Below are 21,319 nucleotides of genomic sequence, written 5' to 3' on the forward strand. Positions count from 1 at the left end.
TTTAACTTTCAGTAAGCTCAGCCTCCCTGCTTGTGTCACATCTGTAAACATACGTACATGCGTGATTGAAACTGTCTATTGAAAGCAATATTACATTAACATTATCAATACTGAATTAGAGAAAATATCTATCAATGTCACCAATTCCACCTGTCTCTTGATGTATGACTTTTTACCTGACAGGCTAAATAAAAATAGAAAGTTTTTTTAAAAAATAGAAGAGTTGCTATGCAGGGACTTTTTTGGAATTAAGTGCCCCAGAGAACCTAGAAATGTGCTTTAAAACTTTTTGTTCCACCTGGCAGATCCAAAAAAAATTTGGAAGCTTTTAGTTGAATTCCCTCATTACTTGAAGTTGTTTTATGAAAATTGAATATATATATCTGTTAGGTTACCAAGACTTATGGTTAGCTATCTTAATGGCTAGTGATATAAGACCTTGTAACAAACCCTACCAATGGAACTGACAGGATTTTACCAGGGAGGATATTGCAGTACCTGTAAGAGGAAGGGATACAAATTGGCATTTCATACATTTGTGAGAACAATCGCCTTTAATGTGTCTGTTTGGTTTTCATAATATTGCAGGCCTCTGCTCTTGTAAGAAGTTAGCTGCAGAACCCACATGTGAATCCTTGTAGGTGAGTCCACCATTTCACTAATACTGTGTTTTAATTGCCTCAGTTACGTCCATCTGACATTCATTGGCAAAGTCCTTTGGTTAAACTTCCTAATAATTCTCAGCTCTATCATATGGTAAATGTTTAACACATTGCTTTAATGTTTGAGTTTTTCATTTTTGCTGAAGTTATTATTCCTCTCAGGCTTATTCATGAAGGCATTTCTGGATTTATGCCTCCCCTGACCCATTCCAGGATTTACCCCAAACCTTCCACACTCTCTTCTAACAGGAAAGTTCTGTTATGACACAATAGTACTTATTAAGACAGATTTACCTTCTAAGTCTCAGGACAGCATTTCACAACCAGAAATAACTGGTCACATGAAGAACCAGAGTCTGGTAGTAGTGAAATTCATTTTCCTTCGTGAAAAAGTGGATCAAAGGATTCAACCAGCAAGTGGTGAATCAATGAAAAGTGGTAAAATGGTGAGGAAAAAATGTTACTAAAAGATGACCTCAAGATTACTGGTGCATATGAATTGCTTTTTTATATAGGAAAATACTGGATAATTTCTTATTGTCATAGTATAATTAGAAGCAATTTCATGTGTTCATTTTGCCACATGAGTTTAAATGGAATAGATTTGGTTCCCTCTCTAACATGAGTTCAGTGTCTGAACTTGGGCAAATTTCTAAACAATTCTGAGCTTCACTACCTCTGCTTGAAAGTGAGAACAATTGTATTTATCTATTATTTGTCTATTAGGTTATGAGAGCAAAAAGGTCATAACATAAAATACCTGGCACCCAGCAAGCAATTAATGCTAGTCCTTCCCACCCCTATTTATGGAGGTAGAAAGAAAAAAGATAACAGACAGCTCTACTTTTACTTTTACATATATCCTTCATTGATTACCTTATGAGTAAACCTAAAAACAGCAAAATTCTCATCTCTTCATCCTTCATTTCTCAGTGCTTTATCAAATTTCTACTATGAATTAAGAACTGAGTGCTATGGGAGACACAAAGGAGAGTCAGGTATTGTTCTGTTCTCAAGGACATTGGCATCTAGAAAGGGAGATTTTTTTTAATGCCATTAGAGAGACAAAATAAAGCACTGTCCTAGTTTTAAGCAGGAAAAATCATTTTAACTGGGGTTAACCAGGGAAGGTTTCATGGAATAGGTAGTGTTTGGGCTTTAAAGAATGGGTATAGTTTGGAACGCAAGAAGAGAAGAAATACAATGAGTCATGACTGAAGCACAGTTGACCCTTGAACAACACAAGTTTGAACTGTATGGGTCCACTAATAGTGGATTCTTGTCATCCAGAAGTGGATCAAAAATATGGTATTTGCTGGATGCAAAACCTATGTATAGGGAGGACTGACTTTTCTTCTATGCGGATTCAGCAGGGTCCACTTGAGTATACCAGGATTTTGGTATTCTGTGGGGTGTCCTGGAACCAATCCCCTGCGCATGCTGAGGGGAGGGACAACTGTAGTATAATTGAGAGAAAAACCATTGTCCCAGGATTGGAAGGACAGGTTGGCATTACCTTGGATGAACCACTTCTCCCCTGTAGCCTTCAACTTCTTCACTTGTGAGAGATGTAGAATAATCTCTGCCCTGTTGGTCTTTCAGGACTCTGGAGAAGATCAAATGGGAGCTTAGATGTGGAAGCTCTTTGGAAACCAAGAAACACTCTGCAAATGAAAAGGGTATCTTTTTTCCTTTTCTCCCTTTACCATAAATTTCATGATGGCACTTAACAGAGCCAGTCGTTTTGGTATTTAAAAAATGTTTGGTGAAATAATTAGTTATTGGTTGAATGAATGAATTTATAAGTGAATACATGAATTAAACAAAGGTATGGAGTAGGAAAACACATAATATGAGAAGAGAATAAGGGATTCTATTTGGAAGCATGCACTAGAACTGGATGTTAGGGATGTGAATGTGGCTAGCTGGAATGGGTCTGTGGTTCTCACAATGTGATCTGTTGACTAGCAGTGTCAATACCACCTGTTAACTTGTTAGAAATGCAAAAAGAATTATGAATTTGAAACTCAGGATGGGACCCAGCAATCTGTTTCTCTCTAAGTCATTCTGATGCATAGCGAAGTTTTGAGAACCATGACTTTGTATTAAGGTGGGGAGTTTGGAAATTATTTTTCTGTAAGTTCAATGCTAATGAAGATTTTCAACTGTGGGTGGACATAATCACAGCCGTATTTCTAGGATGATGAGGCAGAAGGTTGTACCTGCAATATCTATGACTTCAGCATTAAAAGGAGAATTAGAAGTACTGGAAAACACACTGTATTTGCCAAGCTCCAGAAATGAAAATTTTGTTTTTTCCTATTTCCGAATAATATCCCCATACTTACCTAAGAGGCAAAGCAGAACAAGCATTGCTCCCAGGCACTGGGGAAACCCACTTGGTCTGCAGAGCCCAGGCAGGATGAGAATGTTTATGTGAAAAAAAAAAATGAGAGCAGACTGTCAAATACGGCCCCAACCTTTCTGCAGAGAGAGGAGTAAGTAAGCCTTTAGTCCTGACCAACTGTGGGGAAACATTAAATGGAACCTTCCAAATTGGTTTAAAGTGGGCAGCTAAGCCTATGCCAAGGACTAAGCCAACTGCACTGGCTACAAACACACCTATGTCTTTAGGGCTGGTGGATACAAATTTGCCAAAGGAGAGCACACTACATGGAGGAAAAATGAAGAGCCGCAGGGAAACATTTATCCTAAAGGGGAAAGAGTCAAGACAGAGATATCATGGGTCAGTTGGGAAGGAGATGGAGGGGAGAGGCAGGAGGTGAGCTGTTCAGATTGCTAGCATGACCAATCCAGATGGCTAGGATGACCAGTCATCCTGGTTTGCCCAAGAGTGAGGGATAGCCCACATCATAGGATTTCCAGGACAATCCTTGTCAAAGCGGGACAATTAGTCACCTTAAGACACTGCCCTTTCACCTGTGTTCAAGACCTGGGGAGAAGGCATAATAAAAATAGAAAAAATCACTGCTGTCAACCTCCGCTTCTCAAAATATTTTCCAGAAACTAGCAGCATAGGCTTCACCTGGGAGCTTGTTAGAAATGCAGATACTCAGGCATCCTAGACCTACTGAATCAGAATCTGCATATTAACAAGAGCTCTGAGTGATTTGTATGCACATTAGAGTTTGTCTCAAAAGATCTTGTGACATCCCACAGTAAATAATGGAGCACAAGTGGCAGAAATAATTTCCTCTGGGCTGTAATATGGCCAATATCCAGGTTGATCAGATACTAAGCTAAAACCAGATCAACCTTGCCTGGGAAGGACGCAACCTAGGGATGGAGAGCAACCCAGGCAGAGAGGGAGAAAGAGGCTGACACAAATTAGCCAAGAGGGGACCTCCTGAACTATTAATAGTAGTAGTATTTGTAGGGAAAGTGAGAAAAGCCAGCAAGCCAGCAGTTGTATGGTAAGAATAAAGCTAGAGAAATTAATGTTGCCAGTACTGTGACCCTATTTTTACCACTTCTAGGCTGATGTGGGCTGGGAAATGGGTTATGCTTAGAAATGTGGAGTCTGCCAAGTGTGGTGGCTCACACCTGTAATCCTAGTACTTTGGGAGGCTGAGGAGGGCGGATAACCTGAGGTCAGGAGTTCAAGACCAGCCTGACCAACAGGGAGAAACCCCGTCTCTACTAAAAATACAAAATTAGTCTGGTGGTGGATGCCTGTAATCCCAGCTGCTCAGGAGGCTGAGGCAGGAGAATCGCTTGAACCCAGGAGGCGGAGGTTGTGGTGAGCTGAGATCACACCATTGCACTCCAGCTTGGGCAACAAGAGTGAAACTCCGTCTCAAAAAAAAAAAAAAAAGGAAAGAAAGAAATGTGGAGCCACAGGTAGTAAGCTTGTAGCGGTAAGCTTGTAGAGAAAAATCCAAAATGATCATCCACTAAAAGTGTTCAACTCCAGATCTTGGCCTCATCCACTTGCATATCATTCAAATACATGTGCAAAGAATAGTTTTCTTTCTTTTTTCTACCTGGTCTGATCTTCATGGGCTTCAGCTCTGCAGTCTAGCAGGGATAATTGACACTTAATTAATAGTGTTTCATTCTCCTCTAGCTTGAACATATTTCTTTCTCTTTCAACATTGAAGCCAGTAGTTCTTAAAATCAAACATGCAAACATGCATCAGTCACCTGGAGGGCTTGTTAAAACACAGGTTACTGGGTCTGCCCTCAAGGTTTCTGATTCAGCACATCTGAGGTGGAGCCCTAGAATTTGCATTTCTGAGTTCCCAGGTGATGCTGACATTTTGGTCCACAGGCCACACTTTAAGAACCTCTGATTCAAACTATTCAGAGTTTATTTCATATCCAAAAGTGATTATTTAAAAAGTATCTTAGATTAATGCTCCTCAAACTGATTGATTTTTCCAATCATGTACCAAATACATAGTCCTATTTCACATGACCAGTATTCAGCTTTTGCTGCAAGCAACTCACCATGCCAGTTCCACACACCTGAACAGGTTATATCCTGTTTAACAAGATCGGCCCACTGATCACATACTAGGATGTCATGGCAATGTCAATTTATGATAGAAGTTTCTAAACATGAACTTTCATCTGTATTTATCTCACCCCCGAACAGGAACAGTTTGTGGACTTGCACTGGCCCTTGGACCACACTTCGAGTGACATTGTTATAGATGACACGGTCTCTTATAGGAAAATGCACAGTCTTTCTTAGATTCTCTACCTCCCTCTTCCATCTCATTCCCAACATAGATCTGGGTACATGAGTGGGGTCTTATTATAATCTTGTGACACCCTTGGATCATGCACTACCCTCTAAATAATCAATAGTTTCTACTATAGAGAGGCTCAATTTATCTTCTCCCTGGAATTGGGACCACTGAAATATAACTAGAACCCAACTGATCTTTTGAGATGTTGTGTGCTTGCCCTTACTGCTACTGCCGTAGTTCTGAACATTTCCCCAAGCATCAAAAAGGCCCCATGGCCTCTTTTCCCCTAGACCTCTGCCAGTCCACCAACACTCTCAGTGGGGAAGTAAGAAGCCTGGTGGATCCTGCTTCCCACACAAAGGCCATGATGAGACAGATGCTTTCTAAGTCCGATATATCTACCCACTTTCTGCTGTCACCTCTGTACCTCCTGAGTCACACGGAATGTGGTGCTGAGCCAAATGGTCAGTCTTCTAGAAGCAGTGGAATGTTGGAGGCAGCTTATACCTTAGCTGATTCTTAAATTTTCAGGAATTTTGTGAGCCAGTTTTTAAACACAGCCATTGTTGAAAATTAAACAATATAAACTTATAATCAAATATATTAAAAATAAAGATAATGCCCTCAACTCATCACTTCCTATTTATTGTTTTACACTTTAGTACTATCTATGCTTATTGTATGTGTATGGTGGAAATACTACATAATGATATTTAATGGTGTACTGCCACACAGCTCTTCACAACTCTGCATTCAGTGACATCACTTTGGTAGCTTGAAATCAGCCATGATAGGAGTATTTATATCTTGGAAATTGGCAAATATTACAAATCAGCATTCCACCCTCCCTTACCTCCCCACCCCCCAGCCGGTTGTTAAACATTTACCAGCACGCAACCACCCAGAGCCTGCATCTGGGAAAGTGAGCCACTAACCCAATGACCTGTGATAACCCTATACATATCTAGCTGTTACTAAGCTGCCCTTCCCATAAGGGTCTGCCCCAAAACGGTGTGTGTGCAGAGGAGAATAAAAACTAAAACCCTAAGATCATCTTATTTACTTGCCCTATTTGTGCCTCTTTTCTCTCCCTGCCATCTCTGGGGTCCAGAAGTAGAAGCTTTTTATTTCCTCCGGAGTTTATTCTTATACATCAAGGATAAACATTCATGACCTAACATCATCTCTCTTGTTTTCTCCCCCCTCAAAGCTATAAGGATAGTCTAATCATGAAAAAACATTAAACAAACTCAAAATGGGGACAGTCTATAAAATACCTAACCAGTTCTCTTCAGAACAGTTAAGGTCCTGAAAGGCGAGGAGAGAACAAGAAACAATCACAACTTGGAGGACATTAATGCACTAAATTTAATATGGTTTCATAAGTTGGGCTGAAAAGAAAAGGACAGTAGAAAAGCTGGGATATGAGAATACAGTCTAAGTGTAGTACTAATGTTAAGTTTTTAATCTCTAACTTGATGGCATGGTTATAGAAAATAGAAACATTAGGCAAAGCTGGGTGAAAGGTATACAGGAACTCTACTATGTATACAACTTTTCTGTAAACATAAAATTATTTCAAAATAAAACTAATATAAGAAAAAAACATGGCCCACATAATAGATAGAATGGATATCTTCTCTAGTCTATGAAAAACCCTGTGTCCTACATTCACTTGCTTTGTGATATAATAAAAGGGGGAAAGGAAGGGATGATAGAAACATTATTCCTCTTAATAAACTTGGATTTTAAAATCTTTTATCTTTTCACAGCATAAAACATTCCACTTAGGATGCTATATGTTGAGCATTAACTTTCTCTTTTTCTTTATAGTCTTTCTGTAATAGTTCAAATCCTGCCCACCCTGAGGGTGGATGTTTCTAGATGATGAAGGAGGTCATAAACAGAGAGTAGATTAATATAATTATCTTTATTTCATGTCTATTTGCAAATGGGCCATTGTTCACATAGTTGTCTCTCTTTCTAAATGGAAGAATAGTTGGAGTTGGGGGTGGGGAAATACCAGAACTGAGAGGAGTAAAGGTGCTTCAAGACAATGCTTCTTAAACTTTGGTTTGTGTTTGCATCTCTTGGGGATCTTGTTTAAAGTAGGTTGAGATTCAGTATGTTTGGGGAGGGGCCCGTTAATCTGATTTTATAAAAAGTTCCTAGATGATGCCATGCTGCTGGTCTCTGAGAAGCAAGAGTCTGGGGTCCTTTCTAAAGTGTTTCCTCTCTCCTCTGTACAGTCAGAAAAGGAAAGTGCTTACTGGTCAGAGATTTAAAAGACATAGGAGATATACCATACTTCTATAAGACCAGAAACAAAAACAAAGAAAGAAGAAACATAATAACCAAAATATGACATTATTACACACAATGAGATGCAGTAAAAGATGGACTACTTAGGCATTCACTGGACATAAGTGAAGCTGCCTTTGGAGTTTAATTTTAAGTTCTCAGTAACTCACTGCATTTAGTCATATCGTTTCACATACAGACAAAATTCGTTCTCTACTAAGAAGGAGCTAAAGCTCTCAGAATTACTGAGTTGCACAGTACCAATTTACGTGAATATTTTTCTTCCTCTAAAAGTTTGTAATGACTATGGTTCCTGGAAAATAATATTTCATTTTTTCAATTCATACTCTTAATCTACCAAAAAAACACTCTTCCAAAAATATAAGCTAGAAAAACAGGTAATTTGCTCATATCATAGAGACAACTCATACCAATAAAAAAATACATTTTAAAATTTGGAAAATTACAATGAGAGAATAAAGCATTTTGCATGCAGATGTGTTATGTTTTTACTCCACAATATTGGGAGCTTCCAAAGTGTAACATGCATTTACAGAGCCACTCTCTTAGCATTTAAACTGGGAGGCATTTTTCGAGAAGCATGAGTCTTGTTCAGCGGTCCTGTAGCCACTCTAGCAATCTCACACGGTACATGACTTATAAATATTGTGTGTGCTTGATGGAAGTAGACCTGGCTTTGCTAATCACTTACCAGTTCTTTTGCCCAGTATTTCTTTGTTTTAGAAGTAACTTTGTTTTAGCTTACCAAATGTATATTGTCCAATTTGTAGGAAATATAAGTAATATTACAAACAGCAAAATGGGATTGCATGTGCAGATCTCTGCATCCTGGTGGGCCCTGTCATGTTAGTAATAGCTTTTCCTTGTGCTGTTGCCACTGCCAAACAGACTGCTTATGCGATCTTTGGCTTTCTTAATGCCTCTTTGGGGATCAATAAAGTGTTTCTTTTTTTTCTTAGATACCAACTTCATCTCTCTTTAAGAATACAATATTAGTTTAAAAGATTGTTCAACTTAAAGCAATCTTGTAGAGATTGTCACCCATGATTGATGCTGGGTGAGTAGAAAGGAAAATGTTGATTTTATCCTCTGCCTTTCAGATCTTTGAAGGGGAAAGTGGGCTAGTTTTTTAAACTGCAGCCTGATCAAATGTCTCAAAAGTTGTTCAAAAGTAATCTTAGTCCAACACTGCTCTTCTGACTTTTATCCAGAGAAATAGAAAAGTTTATATATTAACGATTTGTTTCTTTTAAGTACTTGTGTACATTTTTCTCTTGCAATAAGTATTAATAATTGAAAATTATTAAATTGTCATTTTAATGTTTTTTATTAAGTAAGTTTGATATGTTTCTTAGCAACGAAGACCTGTGGCTCAAATAGGAGCAGACAATTCATGGAATCAAATTTTAAATTCAAGCAGAGCTATCATATTGACATATTTGTATTTCTCTTTGTCTTGGAATTATTGGTTTGTTTAAAATAATAAGTTTAGCCAATTATTTTCTTATTCTGTTATTTAAAATATAAATTTGCAGTCTAAAATTTTTTGTGTAAAGGTGAGTGTATAAATGAATATAAATATAAATAAATAACAAATGATCACATTTCTACTGGGAAACATCATTATTTCTTACTTTAAATGTGTCAATTATCTTTCCATGCTGTGTTTGTGCACATGCAAGTGTTGGCTAAGCCTGATTCTCTTTTATAAAAAAAATGGTAAATCTCAAATAAAAGTGCAAAATATTATCTTTCATGCAAATACACTAATAATACCAAAGAAAGCAGAAAAACTTACTTAAAAATAATTTTTCTTGACAAGAGATTTATAAATAGCAGCTTGACTAATCAATTTCATTACTGTTCCTTAGCTGCAGCCATGTTCTCTTGGACTATATTGCTCAGATGATCTTGTGCTTTCTTTGCTACTCATACTAAATAATTTGTGTTGTTTTGCATTTTTTATATCAGGAAGCAAAATACTTAAAAATTTATAAAAGTCGAAGGGAAAAAGGGCACTCCCATAGTAGATAAAAGAAAATGTAGCATTACTTCATCATCTTTATGGACACTCTTCAGAAAGATGCATGGTTTTTTTAGAAATATGAAATGATATAGTATCTGAAAGTTGCTTTAACTACTAATGATTGGGATGGTAAATTGGCACAACCTTTCTGATGGGCAGGTGGGCACTGGTCATTAAAAAACAAAACAAGAAAACCCTTAAGCTGTATAAAGCTATTCATACAGAGGGATTTACTTTTATAAATTTACGCTAATGAAATAATTATGGTTGTGTTCCCAATTTAGCATAAGAATGTTTATCACAGCATGGCATATATTGGAAGTTTAGTAAATGAAGATACATCCAATCTGACATTCCATTCACAACCACAAAGAGATAACGTAGAAACATATTTAGTAATGTGAGAAAATACTAAATATTAAGTGAAAAAGGTAAGTTACAAAATAATTTGCATAAAATCATCTCATACACCACCCCCCCATATATATACTTATAGTATGTTATATAATGAAATGTTAATGGTCTCTGGTTTGGGGTGTGGGATTATGAAATACATTTTTTTCTCATATGTATATTCTTGACCCTTCAACTAACAAGCATTATGTTTTTAATAAGGAAAATAATCATTCACCTTTAAAAAATGAATTCCATTAATATGCTTCCATTTGTCCTTTGAAAATTTAATGACTTTATGTATTAGTTATTCCATAATAAGTAGTTGATTTTGAAAATAGAAAATCAGGTAGTTGTTCTAAAACAAAGCAAGAAAGGGTTGTGTAAAATACCATAATGACTTATTTTATTAATAGATAAGCCATAAATATCCTGATGAATTATTTTCTGATGAGAAATAAGAATTGCTGTGGCTCAGAGTTACATTTTCTTGTAATGTGACCAAGGCCAAAAGGAATTTGATAGCTATTCCAACTTTGTATCATAAGGAGTAGTTTTTAACATTCCTGAATAGATAAGATAGCTCCTGGAATCTTCCCAATTTTCAACTATTTCTTTGATGACTATCTATAGTGATTGATTTGTTGATATAAATGTTAAGCTGACATATATTTACTAAATGTCTATTATTAGTTAGATATTACTAACTGCTATGCATACCAGAGAGCATGAAGTATAGGCTCTCACCTAAAGGAACTACAGTATCGTTGGGTAATAAATTGTATGAAACAAAACATTTTTAGAGAATATAATGCAAGTACTAAAATGACTGAAGAGATAAGAACCGTGATATTTATAAAAAGCAGTGGATAAATGTAGGCTGAGAGTTTGGGAAAAACTTCAAGAAAAGTTGTGACTTGCCTGGCTTTGGAAAGATAAGTGATACTTGGTTATGAGAGAGGAGGGAAAAGCATTTCAGCTTGTGAGATGAAGGTCTAAAGTCCTTAGGGCTGAATCTGCTGGTTGTGGCTATGTTTACTGCAGTTCCAGCAGAGTTAGAGACGTGGTTAGGCCAGGACAGTAAGGATATCTGCCTGGAAGATTCCTGTTTTCCCTGTAGAGGGAATAGATTAAGGTGGCAGGGAACAGGTAGGAAATGATGGGGGACCCTGAAGTTAGAGCTGAGAATGTCTTCTCAGCTTCTCTGATACCATGCTCTAAGTTTGCTCCCATTTCTTTCGTGGTTCCTTCTCTTTTCGTTTGTTGGCTCCCAACCTCTTTTCTACTCAGTCTCTGAATGTTGGACTTATCTGAAGTTCCTTAGCTGCTCTTCTGACTCTGTTCTCATTCCCTGAATGAAAGGAGAGGGTTCAAACTATCCACCACTATGGTTTAATACAATTACAGAGCTCCTTGGAAAAGTGATTTGTCTAGGGCTGGGGAGGGATAAAAGAAGATGAGCCTGGAGGATGTCATGGTACCAAAAAGTAAGTACTCAAGAAAAGGGGGGGGGCACATTGAGAGAACACAGGAGCCAACCTAAAAGAGCTACCAATGGCCAAAGCTAGACCAATTTCAGACAAAATAAAATATTGAATTATGAAGCAGAATAAAATAAACACAATTTAGTCCATACTGATATAAATAAATGATTGAATAAAAGTAAATGGTAGAGAAAGGACAACTTCTTACAGAATAATTCCAAATAATAGATGCAAAAGGAAAGGAGGAAATAGAAAATCGTTGTGAGAACACTAGAACACTGGTGAAACGTTGCTGCAGGGAGGATCTGCCTATGCATGCATAAATTAATGGACAATGTTTTGAGAGAAAATGGCTATTTGGGGCCAGGTGCGGTGGCTTACACCTGTAATCCTAGCACTTTGGGAGGCTGAGGCGGGCGGATCACCAGGTCAGGAGTTCAAGACCAGCTTGGCCAACATGGTGAAACCCCGTCTCTACTCCAAATACAAAAAATTAGCTGGGCGTGGTGGCAGGTGCCTGTAATCCCAGCTACTCAGGAGGCTGAGGTGGGAGAATTGCTTGAACCCAGGAGGCAGAGGCTGCAGTGAGCCAAGATTGTGCCACTGCACTCCAGCCTGGGCAACGGAGCAAGACTCTGTCTCAAAAAACAACAACAACAACAACAAAAAACACAAAAACAAACAAAAAACTTTACAATAATTAAAAAGCATGGTAAACACCACGTTAGCCAAATGATCAAGGTCAACATCACCAGTAATAAGACATACTGACAACAGGTACTGTGAATATGATGCACTGAGAAGAGCACCTCACCTCTGTGGTATCTTTCCTGTGAATACATAGCCTCAATTTGATCATGAGAAAGCATTAGGAGATATATCTAATGTTAAATGGCGAGTTAATGGGTGCAGCACACCAACATGGCACATGTACACATATGTAACTAACCTGCACGTTGTGCACATGTACCCTAAAACTTAAAAGTATAGAAAAAAAAAGAATTACTCAGACTAGGAGACCCAATATTTGAAATACAAAGTAAACCTCTAAAAATAAATAAATAAATAAATAGCTATTACTGCAAAAAAAATGCAAATTGAGGAGTATTTTACAAAATACCTGACAGGTATTTCTCAAGAGTGTCATGAAAGACAATGATAAACGAGGAATTGTCCCAGATTGGAGGAGACTAAGGTGATGAAGAATTAAATACAATGTGGAATTCCGGATTGGACCCAGGAACAGAAAAAAGGCATTAGTGGAAAACTGGCAAAATCTGAATAAAGTCTGTAATTCAGGTAATGATATTGTACCAATGTTAATTTCTTACTTTTGATCATTGTACCCCGGTCATGTAGGATGCTAACATTAGAAGAACCTGAGTGATGGGTATATGGGAGCTCGGTGCTATCTTTACAAATCTGTAAATGTAAAATTATTTCAAAATAAAAAGTTAAACATACAAAACATCTACCTACAGAGACCTCTCAGTCCTCTGTTTCTCTGATAGGATCTTATTTTTCTGCCTTTTTAAAATCTTTGCCTTCTTCCTGTCCACATTTAAAATCTTCACCCTCTTTGTCCTCACATGTGTTTATCTTGTCACCTTGAAAATAAAAGCCACTGGGTCTTCTGGATAATTTCTCAGATGGAAGTGAATGGCAAGTCCCCTTTTGCCCTCCAAGTACAGAAATCCTAGATAAAATATTGTTTTTAAAATGTATAGGTAAACTCAAACAGGGAAAATTCCCAGGTGCCAGCACAGACAGCGATGGTCTGTAGACATTAGAAACCCTGGACCTGAGGGCAGGACTGAAGTTGTAATGCCATTGCTGGGACAGGAAAGAAAGCTTCAGGCATGGATAAGGTAAGGAGCTAGAACTGGACCCTGCATCCTCAAAAACACAGGGTGTAGGAAAGACCGATCATTGGCCGGGGAGGTGTCAAAGATGTGCGCCTTATGCTAGGGGCCACAATTGGGAAAATAATCACTCATAAATTATCAAACTCAAACCTGCACTCTTTGTAGTTGTGGGATCCAAATTCATACTATCTATATGGCACAGAAGCTAATAAATGAACGTAGAAATGGTTATGAAATGGGTAACACTTCTATGGGCTTGGCAGGGACAAATGCAAAACCACTTTGCAGGGATGTTTTCATAAGCCTGAGCAAGAGAGTCTCTCAGGTAAAAAGCTACTGAATGTCAGTTTACTATCAAAAATTATAAAGCAAAGAAACAAATCCTCATCAGCAATGAACCCAGAAAATTAACACTCTAAAAACTAAAGATAATTTAAAAAATCTAAAATATAGTTTGAAATAAGTATGTTTAATTTGTTTAAGAAAAAAATGACTATGAAACTAGAAAATGAAGATTTTGGAAAACATGGAATTTTAGAAATAATCCATGTAAGCCGTTGATATTAAAACCTCAATGGAAGTGTTACACACGAGATTAGACACAATGAAGAACAAGAATTAGATACTAGAAAACAGATCTGAGGAAATCATCCAGAATAAAGATCAAAGAAGTACAGAGAAGAAAATTTTGGAAGAAAATTTGATTCATGAAGGGTAGAAGGTGAAGGTTCAATATTTTTCTAAAAGCAATTCTACAAGAATAGAAGAGAGATGGAGAAGCAATATTTACATTTTATCTACTTTATGGTCACACACATATATGTATGTGTGTGTATATACACACACTATATTTGTGTGTGTATATATATACATATATACACCTATATATACAGGTATATATATACACATATATATACCTATTTATATATACCTATATATACACCTATATATACACCTATATATACCTATATATATATCTATATATACACCTATATATACCTATGTACACACCTATATATACCTATATATACACCTATATATACACCTGTATACACCTATGTATACACCTATATATACCTATATATACACCTATATATATATGCCTATATACACACCTATATATACCTATATACACACCTATATATATATACACCTATAGACACCTATATATACCTATATATACACCTATATACACCTATATATACCTATATATACAGCTATATATACCTATATATACCTATATACACATATACATATATATACCTATATATACATATACCTATATATATATACACACCTATATATATATATATATAGGTTTCACCACATCCCCTTTAGTAAATTTCCATATGGTCTAGCAAATCCTTTATCACATGGCATCACTCTTATGTGGTAACTCAACTGAAACTAACAACTTAATATTTCGATAGGACTATTACAAAAAAATTGTGCTGGAAATAAAATGAAATAGACGTGGCTAACATGGACCTTTTATAATTGGAGCTCAACAATGAAAAAATAGATAATTAGTAGGAAAAGTAAAAGTTTAGTTTTAGGGTTCTGTAATATATAGGGTCGTGTGTGTATATATATGTGTATATATATATACACACACACACACAAATATAGTGTGCGAATATACACACACAGATACCCAATAGCTGGCGGATAATAAGGACTGTCTGCTGTACTCAGCATAATCTCACTATTTATTAAATACCACACTCAACTCATCATGCTATTGCTGACTGGAAACATCCCTTTTTCCTTTCATCCAAATTATTTTACTATCTTCCAGATCCAATCTAAGTTTTGACTTTTCTGTGAAGGGATCTCAATGATGTATCTCTTTTCCTTACACTTCTGTTATTGTTGCATCTGAACCACTCAGTACTAGATTGTGTTCTATCTACACCAAGCTTGTCCAACCGACGGCCCTGTGGCTGCATGTTGCACAGGACAGCTTTAAATGCAGCTCAATACAAATTTGGAAAGTTTCTTAAAACATTATGAGTTTTTTTTTAGCGATTTTTTTTAAAGCTCATCAGCTGTCGGTAGTGTTAGTGTATTTTATGTGTGGCCCAAGGCAATTCTTTTTCCAGTGTGGCCCAGGGAAGTCAAAAGATTGGACGCCCCTATTCTACACCAAGAGTTAGGAAACTATGAAAGCCAAGCAAATCCTGTCCACTGACTGTTTTTGTGTGGTCCAGAAGCTAAGAATGATGTTTACATTTTTAAGTGGTTGAAAAAAAAAAGAGAAGAAGAATGTTTCATGGCATATTAGAAATTATATGAAATTCAAATTTTGGTGTCCTCTCAGTGTCCAATAAAGTTTATTGAAACACAGTCATGTCCACTTACGTATGTATTGTCTATAGCTGCTTCCATGCTGTAACAGAGTTCAGTAGCTCCAATAGAAAATCTGTGGTGCACAATGGCTAAAATATGCACTTTCTGGCCATTTCCAGTTGAAGTTTACCAGTCTTTGTTCTACACTGCAATTTTGTCATGTCACGTACAGGATTTTAAGAAATGAATCTCACTTCATAGTGCAGGAGGTAGCAGTGTCCCCTCTCCCCCTTGGGAACTGGACTCAACAGCAGTTCTTTTCAAAGTGGTCCTCCTCAGAAATTCCTCTTTCATCTCTCAAACCTGACACTTTTATATCCTTGAGGTGGGTGAAGGCTTCCAGGAAATTTGTAACTAGGTTTCAGCACATCCCCTTTAGTAAATTTCCATATGGTCTAGCACCTCCTTTATCACATGGCATCACGCTTATGTGGTAACTCAACTGAAACTAACAACTTAATATTTTGATAGGGCTATTACAAAAAAATTGTGCTGGAAATAAAATGAAATAGACGTGGCTAACATGGACCTTTTACAATTGGAGCTCAACAATGAAAAAAATAGATAATTAGGAAAAGTAAAAGTTTAGTTTTAGGGCTCTGTAATAATTTTTAAAATAAGATAAGCAGGTCTTTACACATTTAAAAAGATCCTGGGTGAAACTACGGAGCAAAAATAGCGTTTTACTGTTGTATCATTTTTCTTTTCTTGGCTTCAGCTGTGTGTTTTTAGTGAAATAAATAAGTATTGAATGTCTTGGGAGATATGTGATTTTCTTTGATAACTGCTAAGACACCAGAGGTTTCAATTGTTTTTGATCCTCTTTGATCTTCCTCAGCTACTCTTTTTTCAGCATTGTAGTATTTTTGAAATTTTTACATGAGAATGAACAATAAAAGTTAACACTGTCATAATTAATTTGAAGAGTATGGCTGTGTTTACACAATAAAACTATTTGCAACCATCATCTTCATCTTTTTCTCAGTAGATTATTTTTTCATTTGCATATATACAGCATAACTGCAGCAATAGCAAGCAAATATCTTTTTGTCTTTCCAAAAGAATAATTTTTTTAAAATTAGACCATTTCATAGTCTTGAAGTTTAGTGCTGAAGCATTTCAAACAGCATTCGTATTTGAAAACTTACCACTGTCTTTTACAGGAATAACAGAATGTTTAATAACCAAACTTTAGCCATACCAAACTTTGAATTTCCCCAAATGCCTAAGATGGCAATATTTCATGGGTCCTTTCTAGTAGCTCTGTTTAGAAAACAAAACAGCTAGGCTTTGTTTAGATGGATAATTCAACAAGGATTTCCACTAATAATCATGTCCAGTTCGTTCAGGGGGAGCACACTCAAGTTTGATGCTGCATCAACCGAGTATAAACCAGGACTGTTTTCTGCAATTTTAGCTTTCAGTCTGTATTAGCTGTGTTTTAAAATGAAGAAGAAGAAAAGAAAAAGGAAAAATGTAATGTTAATAGGCTTCCTTTTGTGATCTCTTAGGGAGAGGTCTTTTTAAATAAGGGGCTTGAACTTGACCTTCTTCAATGGCACAAAGGTCCAATGCGCAGTTTTTAAAGCTATATTTAAATTTTAATAATTATACTCATTGGAGGCTAGAATGAGACTTTCAGAACTTAATCCTCAATCTTTTAGTGAAACTGCTTGGCAAAGAACAGAAGCTCAGGAAAACGTCTGCAATAGGTACACAAATATTTCCCTGATTTCTTCATCCCACAGAATCAAACTGACTGCTTTGAGGTCATCAGTATAGTATTTGAGTTTGCAAATATAATTTAATATAGAGTTATAATTTAAAAAATGCTTATCTTCAAGATAAATCTAGTTTTAGCGACCTGATACTGAAACTAGATTTTCAACATTTTAAAGAAATCACACTCTCAGTGTTGGCAACATGGCATGGAAAGAGCCACTGTTGTATGCTGTTGTTGAAAGCATAAATTTTTAAAATCTTTCTGGAAGGCAGTTTGGCCATATCTGTTGAATGCCTCCAAATTTTGCATAAAACCTTTAAACCAGCATTTTTACTTTAGGGGATTCATGCTAAGAAAATAGTCATAGATGTTTGCAAAATTATAGCTACAAGATTTTTATGTAAGTGTTTTTGGTAGAAACAAGAACTGGATAAAGCATAAATATTTAACAACCAGGCTCTATTCAGCCATTAAAAATGATACTAGAGAAATATTTAATGCCATGGAAATGGTTAAAAAAGCTGATTAAAAACAGTATGCACAATGTGATTCCCTTTTGTAAGAAAAAAATTTGCATCAAAAATACTGGATAAAAACAAATAGAATGTTAACAGTAGAATCTGTATATAAAGGAATTGTGAATACCATTTTTCCAACATGAAAATAGCTTCTTAAAATATTCTTAAAATTAAAATGCATAGTAGGTGTAAAAATCTCAAACTATAGGAAAGTAAAAATTGTAAGCCCTTTTCCTTTTAATTGCATAATTTGGCAGGGGACACACACACACACACACACACACGCACACACACACACACACACATGCTAACTTCTGTTTTGGTTTTTTATTCAACAGTTTATCTTGGAGAATTTTAAGTGTTAGTGCAAGTAGATCTGCTTCATTCTTTAAATTTCTATGTGGTATTCCATAATATGATTGTGTAATACCCTTTCTTATCAACTACTCTGATTATTCTTATCAACTACTTACCACACTTATCAGCTACTCTCACCATTCTGTCCCAACAGCAGGATTTATAGATTTGACCTTTTTCTTCATTTCCTCTCTGCTTTTCACTTCTCTCCTTTTCCAGCTTATATAGTTATTATTTCATTTGATGCTCTCTTTTTTTGCCCCATCTGCAAAACCACAACTCTCAATTCCCTGTGTAACCAAGCAGACAAGCACTGTTGAAGAAAATCCTGCCATAAGGCAGTTATGTCCCACCTTTTAAGACACTTAATACTACCCGGCAATCCTGCTAGTTTCTCTGGTGAGGTCACCCTCTCACTGTCTGCCACTATTATTTCAAACGGTCTCCATTCCCCTCAAAAGTCAGATTTCCCTGGATCTCCTCCAACTTTCCCTCTCAGAGATTGATGATGTCTCATAATATAGAAAAAATTGAAGCCTTGACTTCCATGTACCAATTTATAAACCTTCTCAATTGTGTATCTTTTCTCTCTCTTCCTTCTTTTTACATGGAAGAAATGTATTTGCTTTGCTGTTATTTCATTTAGGAATTTTGTATATATTTTTATGTAATATTATTTTAACAGTTTTCCTATGTAGACATGCTTTTCTTAGTTTTGATATCAGGGTTTATTCTGCTTGACTTGTAGAATGACTTGGGAAACTTTCTTTTGTTTCTTTGCTTTTTCCTTTTACTCGGTGCTCAAAGAAATTTGTTCCTAGAAAGTTTGGTAGCAGCATTTTGGTACAAGTCTTTGAGTAGTGGTAAGGGTGATATTAGTGTATGTGTGTGTGTGCCTGTGTGTATGCCAATCTTTGATTATCCTTTTCTTTAGTTTCTCCTATAATTATTGGTCTATCTCAATTTTCTTCTACTTCCTAAGTTCATTTTGGTAATTTTTATCTTCAGAAAACATCTACTTTGTCCTTCATCTAGATTAGGGATTTGTTTCTTCCCTGTGGAACTCTTTGGCAGTTGATCAAGTTGATGAAGTTGATAAAGACCTCTTCTTAGAATCATTTAAAAAAATACTACTTGGGAGTGGAGTCACATGACTTTCTGTGCCTTCCTACAAAAATGTGTGTGTGTGTGTGTGTTTTCTGTTTACATACATGGTTTTCTCACAATGCTATCTTAATATGCTCAGTAATTTTATGGAATAAAATTATATAAACCTTGCTTGAATAATATATTCTGTGTGCTTGCCTCCTTTACCTCATAACACAGTGTACAAAAAGGGAATTGAAGAGGAAGTCAAATAAAGAAAAGAAAATACTACCCGTGCAACTTGCAACACGTATGGCCTGTGTCACCACACAATCTGTGAATAATAAGAAGTTACTTTAAACAATACTTCAGCAGTTATCTCAATCATGTGATTTGTTTGAACTTCCAAGGCTAATACTTTCAGCTCAACAGTTATCTATATTATAACATACCATAATGCCTTATGGAGAGTTAAAAATTCTCATTTCAACTGTCCTCTTCTGCAAAGCTTTAATAAGTAATGCAAAAAACTCACCCCCTTTCATGTATTGATGAATATAGGTAGATAAAAATTTTAGAGGGAAAAATAGGGGCTGGGTCACCAATATGAGAACATAGATAAGTAGGCACATTTGCCTGGTGGGTGGTCAGCTCATTTGCAGGGGCATCTGTAGACAGAAACTTGGAGATTATGTGCAGTCTATAGGCTGATCTAATGACTGCCATGAATGATAGTTTCACATAGATGTACCAACTGAAAAATGACATACAGATGGTCCCCGATTTATGATGGCTCAACTTAAGATTTTTTGACTTTACAATGGTGTGAAAACAATATACATTCAGTAGAAACTGTACTTAGAGTACCCATAAAATCATTCCGTTTTTCACTTTCATTACAGTATTCAATAAACTCCATGATATATTCAACATTTTGTTATAAAATAAGCCTTATATTAGAGGATTTTGATCAACTGTAGGCTAATGTAAGTGTTCTGAGCACATTTAAGACAGTTTAGACTAAGCTATGATGTTCAATCACTTGGGTTTATTAAATGCATTTTCGACTTTAAGATATTTTTAACTTATGATGGGTTTATCAGGATGTAACCCCAACATAAGTCGAGGAGCTTCTGTCAACATTTCTGTGACTTTTATTGATGAAGTTCACAAATATTGCTAATATCTCTGTGTTTGTTACCTAAATTCATAATTGAAGGCCACGCTAAACTTGAGTTAGAGTTGAGTGGAAATAAAGACATAATTTATTTTAACATCTAAGATTATGGACCCATTGAAACCTAGAATCCAGGATTCTGGAGTCTTGATTTCTAGATTTACTAGTGTATTGGTATAAAGGAGTATGTAATATAATATTCTCCTTTTTTATGGGTATATATTTGCTATGTTAAAAAATTATTTCTAGAGAATAAGAATTATACAATTGCCTTAAATGTCTTACTTAATAATGATAATTTAAATTGAATAAAGATTTTAATGGCTTTCTTTTTTCTACTTTTTTAATCTTATGCTTTTTTCTTTATTGCATGTGTACGTATATGTGTGTATATATATATATGTATATATATTGCTTCATTTGAGTACTGAATTGAGTAATTCTGGTATAAAAAGTTTGTGGATTTTAAGCTGTCAGAGTCTTTTTATGCCCATGAGTGTTTTCCTTTACTCTTACACATGATTGATAATTTTGCTGGACATAGAATTCTTGGTTCAAAATAATGTAATCTCAGAACCCAAGAAGACATTTTTTCATTGTCTTCTAGGATCCAGATTGCAGTTGATACTTTTGTATTCTCAT

General features: G+C 35.9%; 1 long non-coding RNA gene across 3 annotated transcripts in view; it reads left to right on the forward strand.

The window, feature by feature from the left end:
- The window catches only part of LOC134809542 (uncharacterized), a 148,678-nt gene that overhangs the window by 18,739 nt on the left and 108,620 nt on the right, over positions 1 to 21,319 (forward strand). For all 3 annotated transcript variants that reach the window (XR_010155508.1, XR_010155510.1, XR_010155509.1), the window contains 2 exons: positions 589 to 641; positions 2,265 to 2,341. This is a non-coding gene — a long non-coding RNA (uncharacterized LOC134809542). The remainder of the gene's footprint in view (positions 1 to 588; positions 642 to 2,264; positions 2,342 to 21,319) is intronic.

This window comes from Pan troglodytes, chromosome 2 (assembly GCF_028858775.2).
Source record: "Pan troglodytes isolate AG18354 chromosome 2, NHGRI_mPanTro3-v2.0_pri, whole genome shotgun sequence".
Taxonomy (NCBI): Eukaryota; Metazoa; Chordata; class Mammalia; order Primates; family Hominidae; genus Pan; species Pan troglodytes.